Raw genomic sequence first — 23,884 nt, 5'->3', positions numbered from 1 at the left:
TTCAAAAACTGGTAAATAATTTTTTAACAGTTATTTAACAGATTTTCCATCTTTTTTTAAGTCACCAATAAAATCTAGCACTAAAGTTTAAAAACTGAGTTCTTAAATAATATATTTTAAAAACTGAATTTGGCTTTCAGATTATCTGTAAAAAAAATAAAAAAGAAAAAAAAGAAAACATTCAGTTCCTATTATGAAATTTATAATATTTTTCAAGCTCTCTTATACTTTAGGATGCAAATGGACAGATGTTTTTGTGTCTGTAAGTCTTCTATTGTCTTCTCAATAAATATTTTCTGCCACAGCCAAAGTCATACTTGTAAAGTATTTTGCTGCCTAAGGTTGAAGGAGATGCAACTGAAAAGTGGCAAAAGTGGTGACAAACAACAGGAGAAATCAAATTTAACAAAAAACCTTGAAATCACCCACAGAAAGAGGAGTGCTACTGGAGGAACGGGACCAAAGAAAGGGTCTAACAAGTTGATTGTTTCTGTGCAACAAGCTACAATAAGTCCTATTTTTAGGACAAGTGTTGATATTGACTCTTAGGTTACACATATTTTGTATTTATGTAGTTTTAATGAAAGAATTGCTGTAAGAACTCATTGTCCTTTTTAGCACGTTATCGTTTACAGTCATCAGCTGTAACAAGAATGCACTGCAGTCAACTATAAACCATTGCTACATTTCAGTACAAAGCTAATTAATGATTGACTGCTTATGAACTAATGTTAACATGTGAACTTGACCTATTTATAGAAGTGGAAAAAAATAAGTGTGCTGTCACATCAGTAACCCAGCTCACTATCAGCTGTGTGTGATCAAAGGAAAACTGCTCAGAAATACATCAGAATTCTGTCCTTGGTGAACCATCAGCAGTGTCGTTTTTTTGTAGCTGATTACACATTATCCATGACATTAAGGTTTAACATGTAGCCAGCTCATGTTTTGGAGTTATTCAGTGACTATCATGAGCTAGATTAATGTAAGTCATTATCACAATGTTTTGACTGTGACTTACAAAGCGATCCTGTCCTCACAGTGCGGCAGCAGTGTACACGCCCTCCATCATCTCTAATAGCAAAGCCAGCTAAGAACACAGTGTGTAAATATGACAGCTTGGGTTTGCTTGGAGTTGGTTTTCTCCTCTTTTGGTAGATGCCAGTCCACAAATCCAGCCCCTGAGACCGTGCTCTGTTCCAGTCTCTCCAGTGAAAAGACTCCTCCTCAGACTGGCGGTAAGACAGAAAACAAGTAGACCCGTCTTTTGAAGTAAGAAAGTGCTTCTAGGATTATTAATTCTATTGCAGTGACTTTGCAGTAACCACATTATTATCCTCTTAATGTGACCATTTCATGTGAGGTGTGATGTTATTGATGCTAACTGACTGATACTAATAAGGGTCCTGATGTGTGCAAAACAACTGTGTGAATTTTGCTAATCTGAATGACGCAAGCACTTTTTATCTAGAGGTCTGAAGAACTCGGAAGGCCGTGAGATAGATGTAAGTCCATCCCTGAACCTTCGTGTTGTACGTGCAGATCGTGGTTCTCCTGCTCAGTCACAGCCTGCTTCATGCTTGGCTGAGGGAAAAGGTTGACAAACATAAGACAAATGACCAGTCACTGTAAAATGAGACGGATGGTGTGAATTGAAGCAGGCTTTAAGCAGGTTGTCATACGCATCAGCAATGTTTCCTGCGCCTGACATCTCATCTCTGGCCTCCAAAATAATGCCCAGGTTTCTGGCAGCCGAAGCCCTCCAGACTGAAATAACTCGGTAGGCGAATAATGCTTTCTCCTGCTTACAGCCTGATTTGAGGAACTCTTCATATGCAATTGCACATGTCTGATTACTATAAAATTAAACGAAAAGTTAATTTAGTTTTCAAATTCTTATTAGCTACCTTTACTCTGATTACATTTATATGCAAAATTCCAACCATTACTCACTAGATTCATTTGGGTAGTTTTGGAAATGCAGTCTGAGTGCTTGTGTTGCTTTTCCAACCGGACTCCATTCCAACTCTGCATCCCCAGACATCAGCAATTAGTGAAAGTTGGAGAGTGCAGTGTTTTCGTAACCAACAGGACTGCTGGCCACGAAAACAGGTCTAAGCTTTATGCTGAATAAATGAATTATTTTCCATACGGCTGTTATTTTTACAAAGACAGGAAAAAAAGAAAAGAAAAACTTGTTCACAGTAGACATAACTAATGCCATATAATGTTCTTGAGCCGATGGCACAGTGAGTGCTGTTAGATCACAGCAGTATTGTCCTTAATGTACTGTTTTTAAGTTCCGTTTTGTCAGTTACCATGTTTCTTCATGTTTCCTCCTACAGCAAAAAGCTGGATTAAAGATGCTGCTAATGTACTTATGTAAAGATCCAGCAGAACGGAAGAACAGGTGACCTCATTTGCCACATCAGAAATAGACATAGAGATTATTAGAACTTACTGTGGACCTTATATACACAAGCTTTCCATCATTTTGTCAGTAATAGACAGTATACCTATCATGTTTTTGACTTGGAAAACTAACTAGAATTACAAGTTACAGCTACATCCATGTCTGTCCACATTCATATAATGTATGTATGTCATAAAGTGAAGTGTTTAAATTTGTTGAGAGACACAAAAATTAGTCAAATTCTTTGTATGTGGTCATATACTTAGCCAGTGAGGCTGACTCTGGTAGAATTCAAAGCTGTAGCCATGAGCGAAGACTTGATTTCTAATGTGGATGTTGCTGCAAAGAGGTTACAAATTCTAAGACATGGATGTTTTAATACAGCAGCAGAGAAGACCTATACATACATCACAGTTATAAGATGGGCATCAAAGATTAGTGTCATCAGTTCCAAGTAACCAGTTCCTGAGTTACGGTGCTGAATAATGACCTGAAAATGTTTCCTCAGAAGATGAAGATGTTGATCTTTGTCCTCGTGGATATACAATTCTGTCACTTCAATCCTTCTATCCAATTAGACATTCATATTAAAGGAGGAAGCACATTTTTTTATACAGCACCTTATCAAACACAAGTAAAAATAAAGTTGTAGCGTACTGAGGAGCAGAACATTCCAGAGAAGCACACAGAGAATCCAAAGACCCTTTCCCACAGCTGTAAATTTGGTAAGAAACCATCTGAGGACACATCGAACCCAAAACTCATTTCCAAATGGAACATCTGCTGATCGGATGTTTACTACTAAAGGACCACTCGTGGCTCTCTTGGAGACAACAAGACGTCTCCTATCTCCACCAGAATCTGATAAGGGTCATAAAGTGTCAACTATGATGTTTACACTTTTTATTACTGTCTCAGGAACCAAAAGAGATAAACATATTATGTGTGGTGTCATTCTAATCACATATTCAGTATTATTGTAGATCTGTGATCATAACAGATATTTAACAGTTGGATGTGAACATTTAAGAAATGAACTAAAAGTAAGTTATAAAGATATTTGGCCTCTGACTTTTCCTGGACAGTGAAGCTTAACACCACCTCTTGGGAGGAACACATCCATGATTGATTAGATGCTGATTTGAAATTGGCTCCAAAACTTTCTGTGTTAAAAGAAAGTCGCTGAAATGCAACAGGGGCTCAGAGAGAAAAAAAAGGGTTTCGAATCAGGCTCTTTCATAAAGACTTAAACTAAAACAAAAGTTAAAACTGGGTTCTTTTATGTTGGCTTAAGAAACATAAGACTTAACTTTAAACTAGGGCTTGGTTTTCCTATGCTTTACTTCAAGAGGAACTTCTTAAGTTAACTTTAATAATACAGCAGCGGACAGATAACTTTGAGCTTTGACTCTTAGTGTTTTAACTTCGGCACATTTTTGCAACACAAACCTGCCAAAGTTCCTCCTTGTCTCTGCGTTCCTGAACCGACTCATCCAGCAGATCATCACAGCTTCACATCCTGCAGCAACCTCCCTCTCAGTACTACAAGGATTACACAAGCGTCATTTCCTGCTGCTAAACGGGTGAATCTACAAATTACAATTGGTTTTCCAATTCCAGACTGATTCTAAATTCATCACCTTTTCTGCCAACTGCTTCCAGTGATGATCACAGTTCATTAGTTTATCTGCATTTATTCATTCATTCATTCACTGTCTGTTGTTTGTTACGTCATTGTTGTTTATTGCTTGTTTGTAGTATTAGTTAATAAATGTTTGTGTATCATTATCATCAGTTCTGTGTATTTCTTTGCTGGGAACTGGAGGTCAATGAAATCAGAGTTTATGACTTTTGTTCATGAGACTGATCAATACAAGTAGATTTGATAAATTCATGATTCTTGAACCTGAAATATTCTTGATAAACGTCTCTCAGGTAACCTAGATTAAATACCTAAATGGTGCCCCTGATAAGTGAGTGCAATTCTAATCTTAAAGTGTAGTTACTACAGTTATGTGGTGTGGCTGTATTAGTCTACACATTTTTGCCACAAAGTCCTTCATAGGCAAAGTTAAAAACAAACAAATGAAAAGAAAAAAACATATTAACAGAAATCACCTAAAAGATGCACATTTTATAGAACAATTACAACTGACTGGCTAAAACAGCAGAAAAAGACACAATGGGAAAAAATGAATAAAACTGATTAATTAAAAGCTATAGTAGTTAATTAGTAATAGTTGGTAGAAAAAGACAAGCGGAGTTGGTTCCAGCAGCATAATAACTAACTCACCAGTTACCTTACAGGATTCAGCAAACATATCTAGTCTTGTAGTAAATAGGCTATAAATTCAATTCTGTGTGATCTAACTGGAAGCCAGTGCAGGGATGTACTAATCTGAGTATAATGTGTTTTCTCTTCTTGGTGACAACAAGAAGAGAGGTCTCAGTGATGTTGACCTTTGACCACCAATATGAAATCAGGTCATCCTTGTCCAAGTAAATGTTCTGAAGAAATTCCCTCCAGACGTTCCTGAGATATTGCGTTCACAAGAACGACATGGATGGACAGCTCAAAAACATGACACAGGCTGAGCTCAGAACATGAAGATCAGACCAGTTTTAAACAACTGTACAGATTAGCCAAAATTATTAGAGACACCAAACTTTATTCTCCAAACATCCATCCCAGTTTACATGCTGACTTCCTGGTACAGCTTCCATACTTGGCATAGTTGTGCTCACACATTTCCTGTGTAGTGAGGGTTATTACTGACATGGCTGGGATTTGCCTTCAACTGCAGTAGTTTACATTATCTCACAAAATGGATCAAATTTGTCTGCTCAGCTGACATGTTTCTTCTCCCATTAGATTCACATTCCCAGATCTTAGTAATTACTTTGGTGACAACATTATCACAAGTGATGAAAATTAGAATCAACAAGTGCCACTGGTGTAATAAATTTAAATTATTCTTTAAGTTGTGTCAGTGAGTAAGTGACCATGAATGAGATCATTATCTCTTGTCAGTGTAGACTAAATGCTGATGTTTTCACTAAAGGCAGCACAGAGAGAGGATGACCTGTATGTGATTTTATACAACCAGAGTAATTGCCTGTAAAACAGAGGCCATCGACTGTGTTCAAATGACAATAACTTAGCATATGCTAGTGTGGGTATTGTGGAAACCGGATTACCTCAAGCCCCGGCTCTGCTGTAACCTGACTCTCTGTTTGTCTCCATCTTTTAAATCCATTTTCATCAGCACAGCAGATAAGATTGATCTAGAGGTAGGGTGGAAGAATACTCTGGCTTTCATGAAAAAAAGGTTTTGGAAACTGGAAGGGTTTCGTTTCTGTCTTGACCCAGTTCTATTAATCTTTGTCTTCAACTATTAACTACTGGGGGATGTATTTGTCTCTTTAGAAGTCAACGGATATCAAAGTAAACCACACAGAAGTAATTTCCTTGCGTTTTTCCTGGGTTGTGGTGGGATATAAATCATCGTACCAGATGGGTGAGAAAAGTGGTGACAATTTGAAATTACCTCTGGTCCAGCAGATCATTGGCTGTAGGCAGCATCAGGCTGGGAGAGGATTAATGAAGTATGAGATTGGGCTCAGAACCCTGCACCAAGTAGAGTCACCACAGGAGCGGAAGTACCAGAAAGTTCACTTCACCTCAAAAGACACAAATCATTCCATCCCACTGTGGCTGCTGGCCTCTGACCTGAAGAACCAACACAACACATCATCAAAGCATTAATGTTACTTGCCAGACTAAAGCTGAAAATTGGCTGCTTTCTGCTGCTGACAGTCTGAAGTACAGGGTCAGCATTACTTCTTTCTAAGCTACTCTGCTCTGACAATCTGTATAGGGCAATTCAGTGTCCTCACAACACCATTTCCCAATCTAATCTGGAATGTCTAATGCGTCCTGTAATCATGTCAATTATCATGAAAAAAGAGAATGGGAATGAGCCACGCTGGCAGCGTGCCAATATGTTATACTGGCGATAACATAACATCCATTAATGTGATACAGTTCAAGGCAGAGCTCATCTTCTCTCCAGAGATGTAATCATAGTTGAATAACCTACCATTACAGAACCAAAGGTGCAGCACACAGTGTCTGATGCATTACATTCATACATGTAATACACACCTAGAATGACTCTTTACTCAGTCTCCTCTATATAAATGGGATTTTTTTAAGCTTTTGGAATTGAAATGAAGTTGGGAATTTTCCTTTGAAAGATGGACCATTGATAGATTACTGAGATTAAAGTATTTTTTTTTTAATACTTCGCATGTCCATCTTTATTTTTAATGACAGACTCAATTGTCTTCTGCAGACAGGATATCAGATTTCTGGAGTGAAGTCTTAGTATTCTGCAGAGGCAATTTTTTATTGTTCTTTGCTGGAGGTGTTGCAGTGCTCTACCTTTCTCTTTAATATACCCAAAAAATGTTCTGTTGGATTCAAATCAGGTGACACACATGGCCATGTCAGACTTTTGACTTTCTGTTATTTATATAAACTGTTATGTGATTTTGACAGTGTCCTTTTGATTATTATCCCACTGGATGACTCATCTGCTGCCAGGCTTCTGCAGACTGGGAGTCATTTTCTCATCGAGTATTTTTGTGTATTCACAGATATTCATGGTGCCATCTACAAATGTCATGACACTGAACACCTTTCACATTCATGCATATCATCACACTCTCACCTCTGTGCTTCACTGTAGGGACTATGCAGTCAAAAGTGCTGGAATCCATCTGAGCTTGAACAAATTTATCTTGACCCTCATGTGATCAAAGAATATACTCCCAGTATTCACCAGGCTTCCACTAAAATGTTTTTTGCAAAGTTTAATCTTGGACTTTTGGACTGAAGCCAAAATACGTTTTTTTTTCTTGAATGCCGTCCATAGAAGATGATGTCATGCACTGTGCTTTTGTCTGAGCTGTCCCAGAAAACGTTAACTTTTTTAAAGTTCTTTCCTGACGATTTTTCAGAGCTAGATTGTGCAGGTAGTTCACTGTCTGTGGCATCATCTTTGGAGGACTTCTGATTAGTGGTACTGTGGCTCTTTCAACTGGTTTGTAGTTAACCTGATTTTGTTTTTTTTTTTGTTTTTTTTTTTTTTTTTAACATCTGTCTGAAGTTTTGTGATCAGATTTTAGTCCTTTAGCAATTCCTTTTTCTTGTAGAGTCATGACTGGCATCCAGATCAGAGGTAATTTTAGTTTAGGCTTGTGGGAAATCAAGGGAACTCACTAATGTTTCAGTGATCACAGAGTTTGTAACCTGTGTGTAAGTGGTCACAGGTGTATTCACTTTTGTTGCACTGAGTTTCTACTTTGAGGGGCCCGTATTTTCAATACAATTTTTCTACAGTATTTACTTTAGAGTTTTCAGAACAGGAAACACTCTATTTGTCAACTTAGATTTTTTTTTCAGTTACTCAGAGGTGTTACAGTTTTGAACCATTTGAGAGTTAAGTGATATTTCACAGCTGTGTACTCACTTGTGCTGTATACTGATACAGTCAATAGCTGGGAGCCAGTAAGCTGTCAGCGGGGAAGCATTTGCCTCAGCTGCAGGCTTAAACACAAACACAGCAGTGAGCAAATATCTGTGATGATTTAAGAGTCATAACTGATCCCAGGGAAGTGAAGTGAGTATTATCTATGACAACACAGCTGCTTGTACTGCTACAGCTGTGCAAGACTGCCATTAATTCTCATATTATGACATTGGCTGAAAATACTTTTTTGTGTGTTTTCTTTCACTAAATGTCTTTCAAATTAGGTAAGAGTATCATGACGTAATGCATTCCTATTCAGAGCAGTAATATCTCTAGCATTGTTACATCCAGCAGTCTATGAATGACAACATATATAACTATTTACTCACTGATTCAAAGTTATTATTGTTTCTAGTATTACCCAATTATCAGATGATGCTATGTCTTTCCATTTATGTGGCTGTAAATGGTCAGATGACATCAGTGGACAGGATTTATCTCAGATGTCATGGATATAAATCAGTTGATGTAAAAGCTCAAAAGTTTTCATGATTTCCGCCATACTATTTTTTCAAATTCTTGGAAAAAGAAAAAGAAGCTTTTCTTCCACAGTTATTTCAGAGGACAGGCATTAATAACATTAACAATGACACAGTTCTGATCATTGTCACAGTGAACCAGGGTGCAGAACACCAGGACCCTGAACCAAAGCAGTCAGATGGAATCTAAGCACCATAACTGTGCTTGTTTTCACTGTGACATATAAAGCGATTGCCCGTTTTATCAACACTACAGAGCCACATTCCCATTCTGTCTCAGTGTGGTGAGTTCATAGAAAAAGTAAACTGATAGCATTGCACCTTCGCACACATCACATATTCTCAATTTAACCAATACAGCAACAAAAAACAAGACATTATAGTTTTCAGAGCAGTCAGTCAGTGTTTTGGAGATATTTTATTGACTGTACTGACCACTGACAGCTGGTTTAATGTGAGCCCCAGTGAATGCAGCACTGCTCACAGTAAAGGTACAGGGGGTCACACACCCTGCCTTACATTAATAGCCTCCTACTCCTGCATCAAGCTAATGCATCCCAGCCCAGTCTGTCCACTACACACTTAAAACAAGCTAATGTAAACCATCCATCTAACTCCGGCAAACAAGCCAAACTTTTTTTTTTAGTAACTCTAATGTAATTATTGGATTTAAAATAGTAAATCCTCACATTATGAAGGTAATAATAATAATAATAATAATAATAATAATAATCATAATAACTTCATTTATATAGCGCTTTCAAGTCAAAGTGCTTTACAGGGAAAGCAACAGATAAATTATAATAATATGATAACTGATAAAAACAATGGCTAAAAAGACACAATAACAACAATACCAACGATAAAGACAACATCTAAGAAGACACAGTACCTCACAAGTTATGATTCATATGCAGCATAGAACAAGTGGGTCTTTAGCTTTGCTTTGAACACCTCTACTGAGCAAGCTTGCCTAATGTCAGACAGAAGAGCATTCCATAAAGACGGTGCATGGAAATAAAAAGCCTGTGCACTGACTGTCTTCTTTTTAACTGTAGGGACAGTCAACAGACCCGTCCCCTGGGAGTGCAAGGACCTTGCTGGTTCATATGGGACTACAAGCTCCTTGAAATATGACGGCCCAGTGCCATGTACAGCTTTAAATGTTTATAGCATTATCTTAAAATCAGCTCTAACATGAACTGGGAGCCAATGGAGTGAGACTAACACTGGTGAGATGTGGTCGTATTTCTTTGTTCCAGTCAGAATGCGGGCTGCTGCATTCTGAACCATCTCTAAACTATGAAAGCTCCTCTTAGGCAAACCAGACAGGAGATCATTACAATAATCCAATCTATAAATCACTAAAGAATGGATAAGAACCTCAGCATCCTTAATAGACAAAAAAGAGCAAATTTTAGAAGTCCTCCTCAGGTAGAAGAAAGCTATTTTTGTCACCTTTTGTATGTGGGAGACAAATGTAAGAGATTGATCAAAGGTCACGCCAAGGTTTTTAACACTGTCCTAGAAGTATACATTTGTATTTATGAAAAGTAGAAAAAAGTAACGTTTTTCACCAGCTGTGTCTCAGTCCTCATGTGAGAATACTTGAACTGGATTCAACTGTTTCTGTACTGTGGCAGGGGTTGACCTAGGGGATGGCCATGTGGAGACCAGCATGGGGGCCTGAGAACAAGACTGGAATGTCAGCGTACCAGTCCACAAGCAACTGTAAACTGCACTTCTGTGCCTCAAATAAACTCCAAAGGCATTCTAAATAAATATATAGGTCTATGCAACTATCTCTTGTTTTCCTATTTAGAACATATACCTTATGTCTCAAGGGAACAAGCCCTTGAAGAACACAACTGTACTAAGGATTCCCATTGGTCTACGCAAAGTTCCCACAAACTCCCGCTGGCCATGGCTCACTGTGTGTGTGTCTGTGTGTGTGTGAGATTAATCACGCTGATGTAAAGAAACCCAGACATTTCCAAGTTCACAATGGTCTCATGTACCCCCACCCTTCAGGCCCTCCATCCCCACCCCAAGCCCTCATTTCCCATTGTCTCCTCCAGTAAAAACACCCTACGTTATCTCCTGGATTGCTGATAATGCTAGTCTTGCGAATGCAACACTGTTTGTTCAGCCATTATGGGCTAAATTCGCCAGAAAAGCCTCTGTACTTTGTAGCCACTATCAGAGCGAAACTTATTACACAAGTCTAAAAACAGACCTGTTGCCCCGCAAGAAAATCCATCTGGGCCAGCTGTGGTGAGGCTGCTCCCTGCACTGCAACTACAGCTCCTTAATCTTAAACATCAACGTTTCATGATATATTCGTTTGTTGCATAATTTATGCACTGATAAGCATGCTGCCGGCGGTATGTCACAATGTCCAATCAGCTCACAGCATCACTAATGCTGACTCCTTTCTTTCTTTCTTTCTTTCTTTCTTTCTTTCTTTCTTTCTTTCTTTCTTTCTTTCTTTCTTTCTTTCTTTCTTTCTTTCTTTCTTTCTTTCTTTCTTTCTTTCTTTCTTTCTTTCTTTCTTTCTTTCTTTCTTTCTTTCTTTCTTTCTTTCTTTCAAACTGCAAAACAAACAAACGCTGCAGGTGGGAGGGAGGTTTGGGCCAGAGGGTGAAAGGTGAAATGTATGTTTATCTGATATGGCATGAAAACTAGAAGGAATCTGATCATCTGATGTAATGTGTCTGGATTTACAAATGGCGCCTGACTGAAGTGGCATACCATCCCACAGACCTGGGTCACTCCCTAAAGCCAGGGAGAGATGACACAGCGAGGGCAAAACCCAATGCAGCGAGAGAAGCTTGTTCTCAGACCACACACCAACAACTACAGCTGTTTTTTTTTCACTGCAGATACTGTGTCACTCGATCAAAGACGTGCTATTTCTGCTCAGCCAAACACGAAGAACGGCATGATCCCTTTTTCCTGCTGCTAAACTTAACATGAATATGTTATTAGATAAGCTGGCATCACCTAAGAAGTTAGTGCAATGTGTGCAAGACTTTGAGTCACTTTTGTAAAATCAATCCTCATAAATCACTTATTGTGTTCTGTCAGTTGGAGAGCAGCTGCTAACCAGCTTGCCAGCCTCATCACTCATCCACCCTCTTATCAGGATGGCCAAGAAAAGCGATTCATAAGCAAAACAAAGCAAGTCAATCTCCCACCATTAAGGTGGCATTCATGGACGCTGAAATACTTTCTTTTTTCCTGGAGCTGTGGTGCTGCTTTTGGAAAGGCTTCAGGGTCAAAACGTGGTCAGTTGCTATCCTGCCATCTGGACTTTACCTGCTTTAGGGAACCACAGATGGAGGTCGAGTTTACACAGCACACACGGCAGCACCATTCATTCAACACACCGACATGCAGCCCTGGAAATTTCCTTTGTGCTGTGATCACATCGAGGGTTAAAAAAAGCTCTGCGAGGAAACTTGATTCACCGTGGTTCTGGAAATTGTCAATGACCTGCCTGAGACTATGCACCTGTTATGAATTAACTCACAGTTTGGGCCCACTAAAAGTTCATATTGTAGTGTAGGCAGCAGATTTTTTGAATGTTCTGTGTTAGTCATTAAACAACTAAAAGAACACATTATATTTACGCTATAAAGACACTGTATCACAGAGTATGTCGCATATTTGATTAAAATTTTCCACTGCTTTTCAGAATATCCTTAAAACACAGACTAATGCACAAAAACACATTGAGTTATTAGATGATAAAGGATGGACATAGTATGCCATCTACAGCAAGATCAAATGTGTCAAACGCCAGTTGAAGAATGCAGGTATCATCAGTTTAAAGACAACTCATAAGAAGTTTAATTCTTTAACAGCCAGCAAAGACTGACAGACGTGGAGCTCAGCCTCGAGCTGCAGCGCTGCCAGAGACAGAAACCATTTCGTTGCTGTACAAATAACAACACAACGTGTTGCAACTAATTCCTATCAATAATACTTAAAAGTAAACAGGAGACAGCTGCCTCTGTTTTACTAAGTAACATTCAGCCTATCTGTCAAGCATCAAGTGTGGCCTGGACCTGCCCTCCTGGCTGCACGAATCCATTATGTTGGGGAATGCTGTAGACAACCAGACACGCAGAAAGCCAGAAATCCCAAGAGACAAGCATGACTTTACTCTCAGATAAATGACTCAATGATGAAATTCAATTAGAAGACATTCTGTGAGACATTTTGAAAGAATATGAAAGACAGAAATGGTATCCTATGAGATATTGCACACTTGCTATGTAAACTTTAAATCTGTTCTTACACAGCAACAATCCTGATTATATTACTACAAATTAGAATTTAATATGCAGATTCAACACTGAGATAGACCAAAATAGACTGAGGTAACACTAATTCAATTTAACCAATTCAGAGAATCTGCTGCATTTAAGGATAACTCTCTTGGTTTCCCATGGCTCACATTAACTCTCCCCATGCAACAAAGAGTGGGTGTTCAAAAAACAGGAGAGAAATCACTGAGGCATATTTAATGAACTTTTTGTTTGTGGCGTTAACTCCAGCTGGACTCATCTCTTCCAGTGCACTCTTACAAAAACATCAGTCTGTACAGGCTTTATCATCCACTCTATTAAGACTAAGTGGGCCATGACAATAGCCAGGATAATCAAATAAGCTCATCTGAATTTAACTACTACAATCTCTTGGCAATATGTAGACCCTCTGTGTCATGGTGGGAAGAGTCTCGATGCAAAAACCACACAATATAGAGATTAGTTACTGAGCTAAACCTCCTTTGTATCCACATTTCTGGTTTCTCACTTGGATAGCTGGACGTCATTTCAACACAGTGTGGAAAACGGTCTATGAACAAATGTTTGTTTTCACTTCAGCAGCTTGCATCCTTCATTTTGCCACAGACGTCTTCCTTGGCACACAGAGGGTTGGAAGACGTCATCATTCCAAAATGTGTTTTTTTTTGCAGGTGGCTTTGGGCACATCAGAGACGCACACATACAAAGAATTTGTACAAGCAGACGCACGTGCAGAGGGGATGAAATAATGGACAAAACTTCTGTGCATGAATGAGCATGGGACCATGGTCTGACGCTCAGCTTAATATTTGACTAGATGGTACTGCAGGGTGATAGATGAACCTGCAAGCTCCTAACTCAGGGGCAGGAATTACTGTATATACATATTACTCTCAGTCTAAATATGGAATTTCGCTGAAGATTCGAGCAGTCTTTCAAATACTTTTCACATTACTGTGCTAGCATCGTTTTCAACTCTGCAGAAATTTTATTTCATGAAGCAAAAAGAACATCAGTAAATCAAGGAAAACAGAAAGAGGCTAGAAACTAAGCTGTTTAAAGTGTAAAATTGGAAAATAGTTTTTTGTTTTTTTTTTTTAAAATAGATCATTCAACTATGATAGCTTGCTGTTGACACAGTTGATAATTCTAAGACACATGTGAGTCTCAATGAAAGCGGGCAATCGCTTCCACATCTCAGCGAATAAATATTATAGAAGTAATTCACTATTCCACTATTTAAAAGTGCCTTTTTGGTTTGCCCTTGCAATTTTGTGCCATTAAATTCTATTTCTCTGAGGACAGTTCTTCTAGGAATTCAAGGTCTAATCTACTGAACTCATTTCTGCAGATGGCAGATTGAAGGACAGGGAAGCACATTCACAAACGCTTAAAGTAGAAGGCAACAGTTATTAGTTTAGAAAGTCCACACAGAAAAATGCTGCAGAGCGTAAAAGGCATGCTGTCTGTCAACATGACGTGAGCCAGAAAGGTAAAACTTCCATACTGCTCAATATCATCAAGCAGCTACATCCTATTTAGACAGCCAGAGCTTAGACAGAGGATCATAAAAAGCTGCTTTAAAGACATACGAGGGAAATAATCTTAGACAAGATGGCTAATAAGCTATAAGTCATCATAAACATATTACAAATTAGGATGCCAAATCTTAAAAGGGACTATATTAAAGTCCCTCTCATCACAAACCCATCTCTTTGTACCATACTTACATATTTAGAAGTGTTTATCCATGATAATAACCCTTTTATACTTTAAAATGACTATGATGTAGCTGTAAACTAATGCTTCCTGTAGAATGAGCAGATTGATGAGGTCCCCACTGCAGCTCGAGCACAGCAGTTCACTTACGCTTCTGTTCAAACACTGCAAAACAACTACTTAATGGCTGATAATTGAGTAATTTATCCATACATGTTCAAACCAGAAACAGATTGTGAAAGAAAAAGTATGTTGCCGAAAGTCCCACCCTGTAGCCGTATACTGTATGGACAAGAAATTACTGTGTAGGTATGAAAGGATTCATGTGTAGTAAACAAACATATAAAATCCCATTGACTCTATTGCTTAGTGATTTTAAGATGACTGTTTTTTTTCCTTCCATTTTGGTTCATTTTAAGCACTTTCAACAATTTTTAGCTCACTAACTGTAATTTCGCTGTCCCGTGTCACAGGTCCAACAGCAGGTAACTAGCTGGTGATCAAACCATAAATTCATTATGACAATATTAACTGAGGTAACAAATCAAGTTAGAAATGGGATCATTTCCTCATGGCTTTCTATGCAGTCAGATATCATTATGCAACCAGAGAAGTCGCCCCCTGTTGCTCCCTACAAAGAATGCAGGTTTAAGGAACTAACGGAACATCAACTCACTGTCAAACCAGTAGGCTACATATGTTTTTTAATATACAGTTTATGATCGTAACAGAGAATTTAGCTACTAGGAAGTGAAATATTTACCTTAAGAGTTGGTGGAGACTGGAGCAGAACTAAAAGAAGGGTGCATTTTTGGATTTAAGTTCATGAGAAGGTAAAAGAAAGAAAAAACTCCAAATGAATGCTGATGTTGCTCAGTATACTGTATGTGTAAATAAACAAATGTTGCTCACAATTTGAAAGTGATAATTTGTTTTTGTTAAGAATACACTTTGATTCTACTGCCCCCGTGTGGCCAAAAAGCACGTTGTTCAGCTTAACCAGGTTGAACAATATGCACAACGCAAAATATTCTAAGTGTGTGACTAAAATCTTCCTGATGCCTTTTCCCTAAACTTATGTAACTGAATAATTACTGAAATCTTTATTCATGTGTTCAAGTACCAGGCCTGAAGCTCCCAGTGCATTTGTCACGAGGCTCTGGGTTATCGTTTTAAAAAACAAAGGAGTTATTCTTAGTACTGATTGTGAGTAATCTGGTTTCTATCTTTGCCAGCATTACACTGATACTGATCTGTATAAACAGCCACATAGGAACACACAGCGGGACTCTCAGGTAGCGTAGCCCACCTGATTACGTTGTCATTAGCCTGCTGCTGAGAAGCTGGTAATTACAGAAGCAATCAAAGTCTCAGTGGCACATAACTATCGAAATCTGTCCTGCACTTACAAACTGTAATCAACACTGCAATCTTGGTTCTGTTTCCCACTTCTCTCGCCTTTGGCAGATCTTGTTGACACTGACTGCATCTCTCCAGCTGGACTTACTGGAAATAAGACAACAAAATGAGCTGCATAAACATTTGAAAATATATAAATATATATAAGAACATTTTTTAGAGAAGGTGAATATCCATGTGGATAACTTATCAAATCTGCCAATATTCAACATTTTTGTGTTTCATTGAGGTTTCTAGTGGCATGAGTGCTGGTCCATGTAGTGCAGAAAGCAAAGGTTGAACAAATTATACCAGTTTCTCCAAAGAAGGCAGCTTTTACTCCCCATTATTATGGCTCAGCGGCAAGGCAGTACCTCTAATGACTTCGGCATAACAAGGCATGTTTCTCGAAACATGTTTCCCCCCCCCCCCCCCCCCACATAATGAGGATTGGTTTCCCTTGAGCAATGAGATGTCCTGTTTGCATTTTTGGGCTGGTACTAGACTGGCCTTGCTGCTAAGGAAGAACCAAACACAAGGGGCCGGCTGTTCTATTTAAAAATCACAGGAACAGGTTTTAGCTTGTCGGCTGCCTACATATACCATTAGCAATGTGAGCAATGTTCCAAAGCAAAAGGAAGCTGGCTGGAGAGATGCTATCGTAGGGTGCACACTCATGTTTTCATGCCATTCATGTCCCTCCTCTGTCTCAATCTGAAGCCTAAGACCTCCTTTACCTATCTTCTCCTTCAAGCTTATCATCCCTCCACCCACACATTCTGACTTACACATCTATCATTTTGATTGTTCTGTCACTCTGTCTACCCAGTGCAAATCAAGCATAAACTGACCGGTCAAGATTCTTGTGACTGTGCAGGTAAACGGGCTGTGCTCTTTTAGGAAGAGACGCTGAGGTGTGTCTTTCTATTCTTAGTCTAACTGGCCCTGAGGAGGTGATCATGTCAAGGGACTTGCGTGCAGAAAAGGAATTTTGGAACAAAAGAAGGCAGATGCCACCTTCCCCCACTGTCTGCTTGTCATTTTATCTTTGAAGACCCTTGGGATCACCGAGAGAGCAATTAGAGCATGATGCTTAACCCAAGTAATAACACAGGCCGTGATTTTATTTCATGAAGCATAATCCAAAAAAATAAAGTCACAACACTACAGCATGTTGTCCTTCCCAATGAGGGATCATTCAGTCGTAGATTACACAACCCAGTTCCCCTTCCTCTACGTTTCCTTTTCTCAGCTTTATCTTCAATCAGCGCGTTAAGCCTTATTACAATATGCTTTACATGGCGCCAGGGGCTGAGCCCTCTAACAAAGTCTTAAAGGTGCAGTCAAAGGCACCAGTGAATATTTGTTTTCATTAACTTTCATTTGAAATGACCCAAGGGGTGAATAAATCAACCAATGTGAGTTGCAATTCACTTTTTGCTCCCCTTTGCTCTGGCAGAGTTCATTTGGGGACTTTCAAATTGGGAAAGCCAGTCAGACAGGCATGGTGACTACAGAAAAGCAAAAATATGCACAACTCTAACTGAGTCGTTCATATGATAGAGTTATAGATAAGATGAAGGAAAAACAAAGCTGAATATCATAAGCATGATTCAGCAATCACTCAGGTGCTGCACATCAACAGGGCACTAAGCAGGAAACTAAAATAAGCACTACAGATGGTTTGGCCACATTTTGGTGACACCAAGAAAACTTGTGCGTGTGTAAGGGCTTTTTTTGGACATTTAGTGAAAGCAGAGAAAATATAAAAACAAAAGCACTGAAATATGATCAGCTTTTAGCTACTTGTTTTTGCACTGAACATGTTCATTGTCTTTTTCTCAGTTTCAGTCTCTGCCATCTTGTGAGGAAAATTTGCACTGTGTTCATCAGTTAGTCACTCTGTATGTCTGCAGTTTGGTGCTGGGCAGTTATCTTACTGTTGATTTTGAGTTGCACTGCTGCTTTTGGAAACACAGCAAAGTTGAAAGAAACTTGAAAAGAAAAGTAACACGATATCAAAATGCCAGAAAGAATCAAGAATCTTTATTGTCATTGTGTTGTGAAATTTCGATGTGTGACTCCCACCTAGAGATGAAAAACAGAAAAAGGTACACTATATTCAAATAAAATAAAGTCCTCAAAGGACATAAATATGTAAACAGAATTTGTGCAAATGAGCAGTGAGATGGGTGGTAAAGTGCAGTCCAGTGCAAGACCCAGTTCTTTATTGCACATTGTGTGTCTGTTTGTGTGTGCAGGGAGGAAATGGATTGGACAGCTCTGGGAAAAAAAATGGTTTTCATTCTGGAAGTTAGGGATTTTTAGGTCTACGGTTTTTAAAAACCATAGATGCATGCAGGAGCTGCAGGATGAAATGATAATTCTTTCTGCATCCATCACGACTAGAAGGCATTTTCACATACAAACGGCCGTGCGAGCCATTGTTAATACAAAATATACTGATTATGGCTGTGGTAATACTTCTCAGTGCATACTGTCTCTTGTCATAAACTCAAACTTCTCAGGAGTTTTTCAACCTTATCGATCTCTTGCAATCTCCTGTAGCTGGTAACAGAGAAAATAAATGCTTCATAGGGAGCAAAAATCCCCCATAGATGATACAGAAAAATAGAAAAGAAGCTTAAACAAGCGGCAACTTGTATGCTGAAAATAATGTTGACTAGTTGGTGCTAGTCAGTGTCCTGGTTGAACAATTTTGTAAAGTTTTGCAACCAATCTTTCAGTCAACATGCCCAAACCCAGCAGACCATCTATGCAGGAACAAGGAGACAAAACTCCTATCTTAGACACTGAAGATAAACTGTAAAACAGGCCAACTAATAACTGTGTTTTTGTTGTAGAATAAGCACTACATGTAGAAAATCTGAGACTTAAGAAAACTTTAAGATTTAACATGAACCTTTTCTTTTTAAATAATAGAAAGGTTGTTTAATAAAGCAGTGTGTTCACTCAAAATTCTTAAAACACTGCACAAAATGCCCTTGGACCTCAATGTGGAACCATGTTGATCGGTTCTCAGCATTGCTGATAACAGGCTTTTGCAGTGAGTTTGTGTTGTTTGATGGGATGGTGATAGGCAGAGGGTAAAAGCAATTAGAGTTGAAAAGAAAATGCCTTAAAAGGATATGTTAGAGCCCTGCAAGTAAAAAAATAGTGAACACAAACAAAACTGGGACAGTAGGTAAAAAGGAAAACAAAATGGCAGGGTTCATTAAGAAGGAATGTCTTAACAATTTCCTGACCTTATATGATATACGGTTTGCTATAAGCCGAACATTTTTCAAAATCGTGCAGCATTCTGTGGTTTGAAACAAAATATTTGTGCTGAATTCGTCTTGATGTAAGGAGAAAGGCATGGATCTCACACAGCTCAGCTGGCCTTTTACAATGACCTGCACACAAATGTAAATGTTAATGAAGTTTCAGTCCAACAGTTCTGTTAATTAGCCGATACTTGGCGTGAGATAAGAGCCCCGACAGTCACTGCCAACCCTCTGGAGACTTAGAATCTAAAATAAGAATGTAAAAGTCAAACAGAGGCTGAATAATCAGTGTTGATATTTGAACTGCACAAAAGTGTAAAATAAAAGTAGGAGGAGAAAAAGAGAGGATAAGGGTTACAAATGGAATTATTATAAGACTTTATGTTCTTAAAATATGTTTATGAAATGTGCTAATTTTCATATGTGACAGCATTATCCAATGACCTCTCTTTAAGAGTTTGATTTTATGCAGGGATGCCATTTAAGTGATACACATAATTATTTACTGAAAACATAATTTGACAAGCAAAGGATTCAGGCACACAAGCAAACTATTTATATTTTTACAAAACGCATTCAGTCAAAACAAGGCAAAGAGGATTTCATACAAAAATGCATTCAAAGTGTTTTACATATTGTAATGGCATGTTTAAAAACTACAAATACTAGCTTAAAAATAGTCAAATTAAAATATAAAAAACTCAAAAACAAACAATGAAGAAACGTTGGCATGTATTCCTGGCTTTAGTTGAGACTCCCCCATTATTTGAGCAGCAGCCTTTAAGACTTCTCGGTATGCTAACATCAGATTGTTATTCATCTGTCACACATCTGAGCCACGAGTCTCAGCAGATTATTTTCACAGGAGAATGACATTAAAGAAGGTTGACACCCAAACAAATGGAAACTGAGCATTTTTCAGTTCAAATGCCAGTTGCTAACTCCCAGGTCACTGCCCTGACCTTAATCCCACACACAAGAAAAGTAAAATGAAAAATACTGTTATTGCTGTTCAAAGCCATAACTGTTAGAGACCATGAAGAGGAAGGGCACTGAATGTGGAAAAAATTTAAATCCCTTGGACATGACTTAGGAGAAACTGTAGTACTCTTCCTTGGCACATTTTCAAAGTAGTATATTGATGTCATCCATAAAGAATTAAAGAAAATACAGACACTGTCATTTTTAAATACACATAAATAAACAGTTGTTAGAGCCAATAAATGGTTTTATTGTCAATCAAAGGCAGACTAAAGAGACATCACTGATGCCTGTTAGATGACATCTTGTGTAATCATTCGGTTTTTAGCAATATGATAAGTCTGACAAAGGAAGTTGGGGATAAGATATAAGGCTAGGGTGAGAATAAATTGTGAGACTCTCTCTTACTCTCCCAAAAGGCAGATTGTCATGCATTTAGGTAAAAGAAAAAGCACATAGCCAAGCCCCTCCCCTTCTAATTTTTGGAGAGTCTTTTACAAAATACGACCGAGTCAGTCATCAGCTATTAGATTTCTTGTTCAGGCCATCGTTCAGGGCAGCAGCTCCATGACGCCTGAGCTTTATAAAATACAATTGCTATTTATAATGCCAATAAACTGAGAATAGATACTGAGTCATCTGGGTCATGATAATCCCAAGTACTTCAATGTGAAAGCAACTTTGGTTCCTGAAGATGCCATCATGTTAAACTGGAGATGGTCTCCAACACCACTTATCAGGCACTTAGAATGCAGTCCTTATAATGCTCTATTGCTTATTGCAGCAGCAGGATTCTGAAGTTGTCAAATGGTCTTTTTATGGAGACCAGATAAGTGAATGCTGCGATAGACAACCTTGCTGTGTTGTAGAAATTCATCCAAATCTTCTGTGCATGTCAGACTTTTAGCTCTTTTCTATTTATTAGAGGTGAAAAATGATGATTTACTTACTGCACTGATGTGGCTGAGGTCAGAACTGAATCAATAAAAACACCAAACCATACCGGGAATTTGGCCTTGATAATTCTGAAATAAAACTGATCAGTGAGGTAATTTTTGATTCCCTTTTGCATCCAGCTATTTACTTGATATAAGCACTGACAGATAGGGTGGACCTTTAATGTCTGGGGACAAGAGCTAAGTAGATCTGAGTGTCATCGGATGACATGAGATAGAGAGAATGTCAAGGTACTCTAACCATCTTTCATCTATTGTACACTGATCAACAATGGCTTGTAATTCATAGAAAGTTACATTTTCACAGCTTTCACCTATAAAGAAAAGATTTCTATTAGTGGTGCATCAGTTGCTGAAGAGGTATTGTTATGATTGGGTTTATTCGGTCCAATGTAAAGGGAAGCAGCTGACAGAAAACGTTGCTCAGTGTTTGTCATGTTCTTCTCAGTTTTTGCACTTTGGCAAAAATAATCAGTCTTTGGCACAACTCTTAGGACATTATCAATCTAGTAGCTATATTTTCAAAACAAACTGCATGGCACAGTGCTGCGTGGATGCCAAAACCACTTGAACTGGTTGTTTTTTAATCGTTATCTCGATACATTTTGTCCTTGCGTCAACACAACTTATCATATTGTCAGCGTGCAGAGAGACGAGGCTGGAAGTGCACTCCGGATGAGATTGAATTTGGCACGTTCTCACTGGCATAATGGTGAGTTGGCAACGGCGTGAACACATCGCTCAGCTGAACTTGTCAAAATTTTTGCACAGCCCTGTTCATTATTCTCAAGTACACTGTCACCTGTAATCTGTTAAAAATGGAGTGTGAATGGTTGCAGGCTACATATTGCTGGTTTTCACTTCCACAGAATTGTCCGTTAAAAGAACACATCTCTGACTGACAGTAGGTCCAAAGTGGCAGAACTTTTGCACCAAGAGTAATTCCAAAACCATTTCAGTGCAGAAACTGGGTCCTAAATCTGACACGGTGCAGAGGACTCTCAAAACACAGCCATAGCGAACTTTTAAAAGCATATTTTGTTGGCAGGTGAGTAAAGCCCATAAAACCCTAAAAGTCCCACCTCTTCCCGTCTTTCAGTTTGCCCACGCGCACTACGTCGCTAAACATGGACATATTTGGTATTGCAGGATGCAGGAAGTCCTCATCTTTGCAAAAAATAGCATCAGTTTTCTACTATTTCTTATGCATTTTGCACCAGAGCAGCCTCAATGCGCTGTTCAAAGTCATTATGACCACTGTAAACCAGGTCTTGCAGCAATTAGACAGTACAAATGACAGGATTATGAATTGTATACAAATGATTTATAGTCAAATTGTTATTTTTTTAACTTTAGACTGTTAAAGTCTTCAATTTTTAGTGACTTCAAAGTTTTGCTTCTGTATTATGTCAAGGTTTTCTGATACTTTTATTACAAATTTTTCTTTCTAGCAAGAATTTAATCAGTCAGAGTGGTTCAGAAGCTACATCCATTTTAATTTTGGTCTGTCATTTTTCACTTTTTTTTTGCAAAATATGGCCAGAATGATAAATGTTAATAAGACTTGAATAATCTCACCAACAAACACACAGTTCTCTTTAACTGAAAAGCCATAATTAAGAACCTGAAATATCTCAAATGTCTGTGACTTTCAATCTATTTTCAGTTTGTTTAAACTGAATTGAAATTGTTTGAATTAGCTTTCTAACTGGAATAAATCAAATGAACTCATAATGACACTGATGGACCTAATTTAACTTTCAAACGAATTGCAGTTAATTTATCAATTCAAAAAACATATATTGATAAAACTGAATTTAGTTTAGCATAGCAAATAGAGCAATTACTTATTGCATGTACCTTTGTTCAGTTAAAGACCTGCTTCATCTCTATAAAAGCTGTAGTTTGTGGGGTTCAGTGTGATAAAATGTGTAGCATTACAAGTTATTCCATGGAAACACATGATGCACACTTGATGCTCTAAGTATAGTTTCAAGATAAAAGTGCCTTTGCACACATTTGACTCGCACAGGTTTGTCCTCAGTTCCCACTCTCCACCCACACAGCTCAGATTATCTGCTGCCATCTTTCCATGGAGGTTTCTTACATTTCCAGTCACCCAGCACGTATGCTGAGAGGAATGTTTACATACTCTATACATACTACTTTTGTGCAAATCTAGTCAAGTGCTTAGGCTCATGTTTGTGGGATGAATAAAAAAGGGAATGTACTTCTTAGGGGCTTGGTTTGGCCTATAAGTATTAAGGTTAAGTGATGAGGGTTCAAGCTACGGTTAGAGATTGAGATCAGGGGATGAATTGAAGTTAGTGTAACGTCCATGCAATTTTTAACAGAACAAGGATGTATGTGTATCGTGGGAGTGTGGGTGTGTTTGTTTCATCTGTCTTATCAGGTGACTCCCCACATATTGAATGTAAAGAAGACAGTCTAAATGATCTGTAGCCTCACAGACACACAACGGCTGCGTGAAAAAAACAACATTTCACAAAGGAGATTTCCTCTTGACCCCCAAAAATGCAATAAACGACTTGGTCTGTAATGAGTACACTTTATGTGGGTGTTGTGGTGCAATGAAGGATACAAGGAATTGCCTTGAAACACTGTGGCTGGAGCACTGTTCACACAAATGTACGACAAGTTGGTGGAAACGTTTGGTGACAGTCCAGTCAAAAGGGGTTCTGTGAGCCCAAATAAGGACTGTTTATGTCTAAAATTACCACAAA

Source organism: Amphiprion ocellaris, chromosome 6 (assembly GCF_022539595.1).
Source record: "Amphiprion ocellaris isolate individual 3 ecotype Okinawa chromosome 6, ASM2253959v1, whole genome shotgun sequence".
Classification (NCBI taxonomy): domain Eukaryota; kingdom Metazoa; phylum Chordata; class Actinopteri; family Pomacentridae; genus Amphiprion; species Amphiprion ocellaris.
This window is presented reverse-complemented; position numbering follows the sequence as displayed.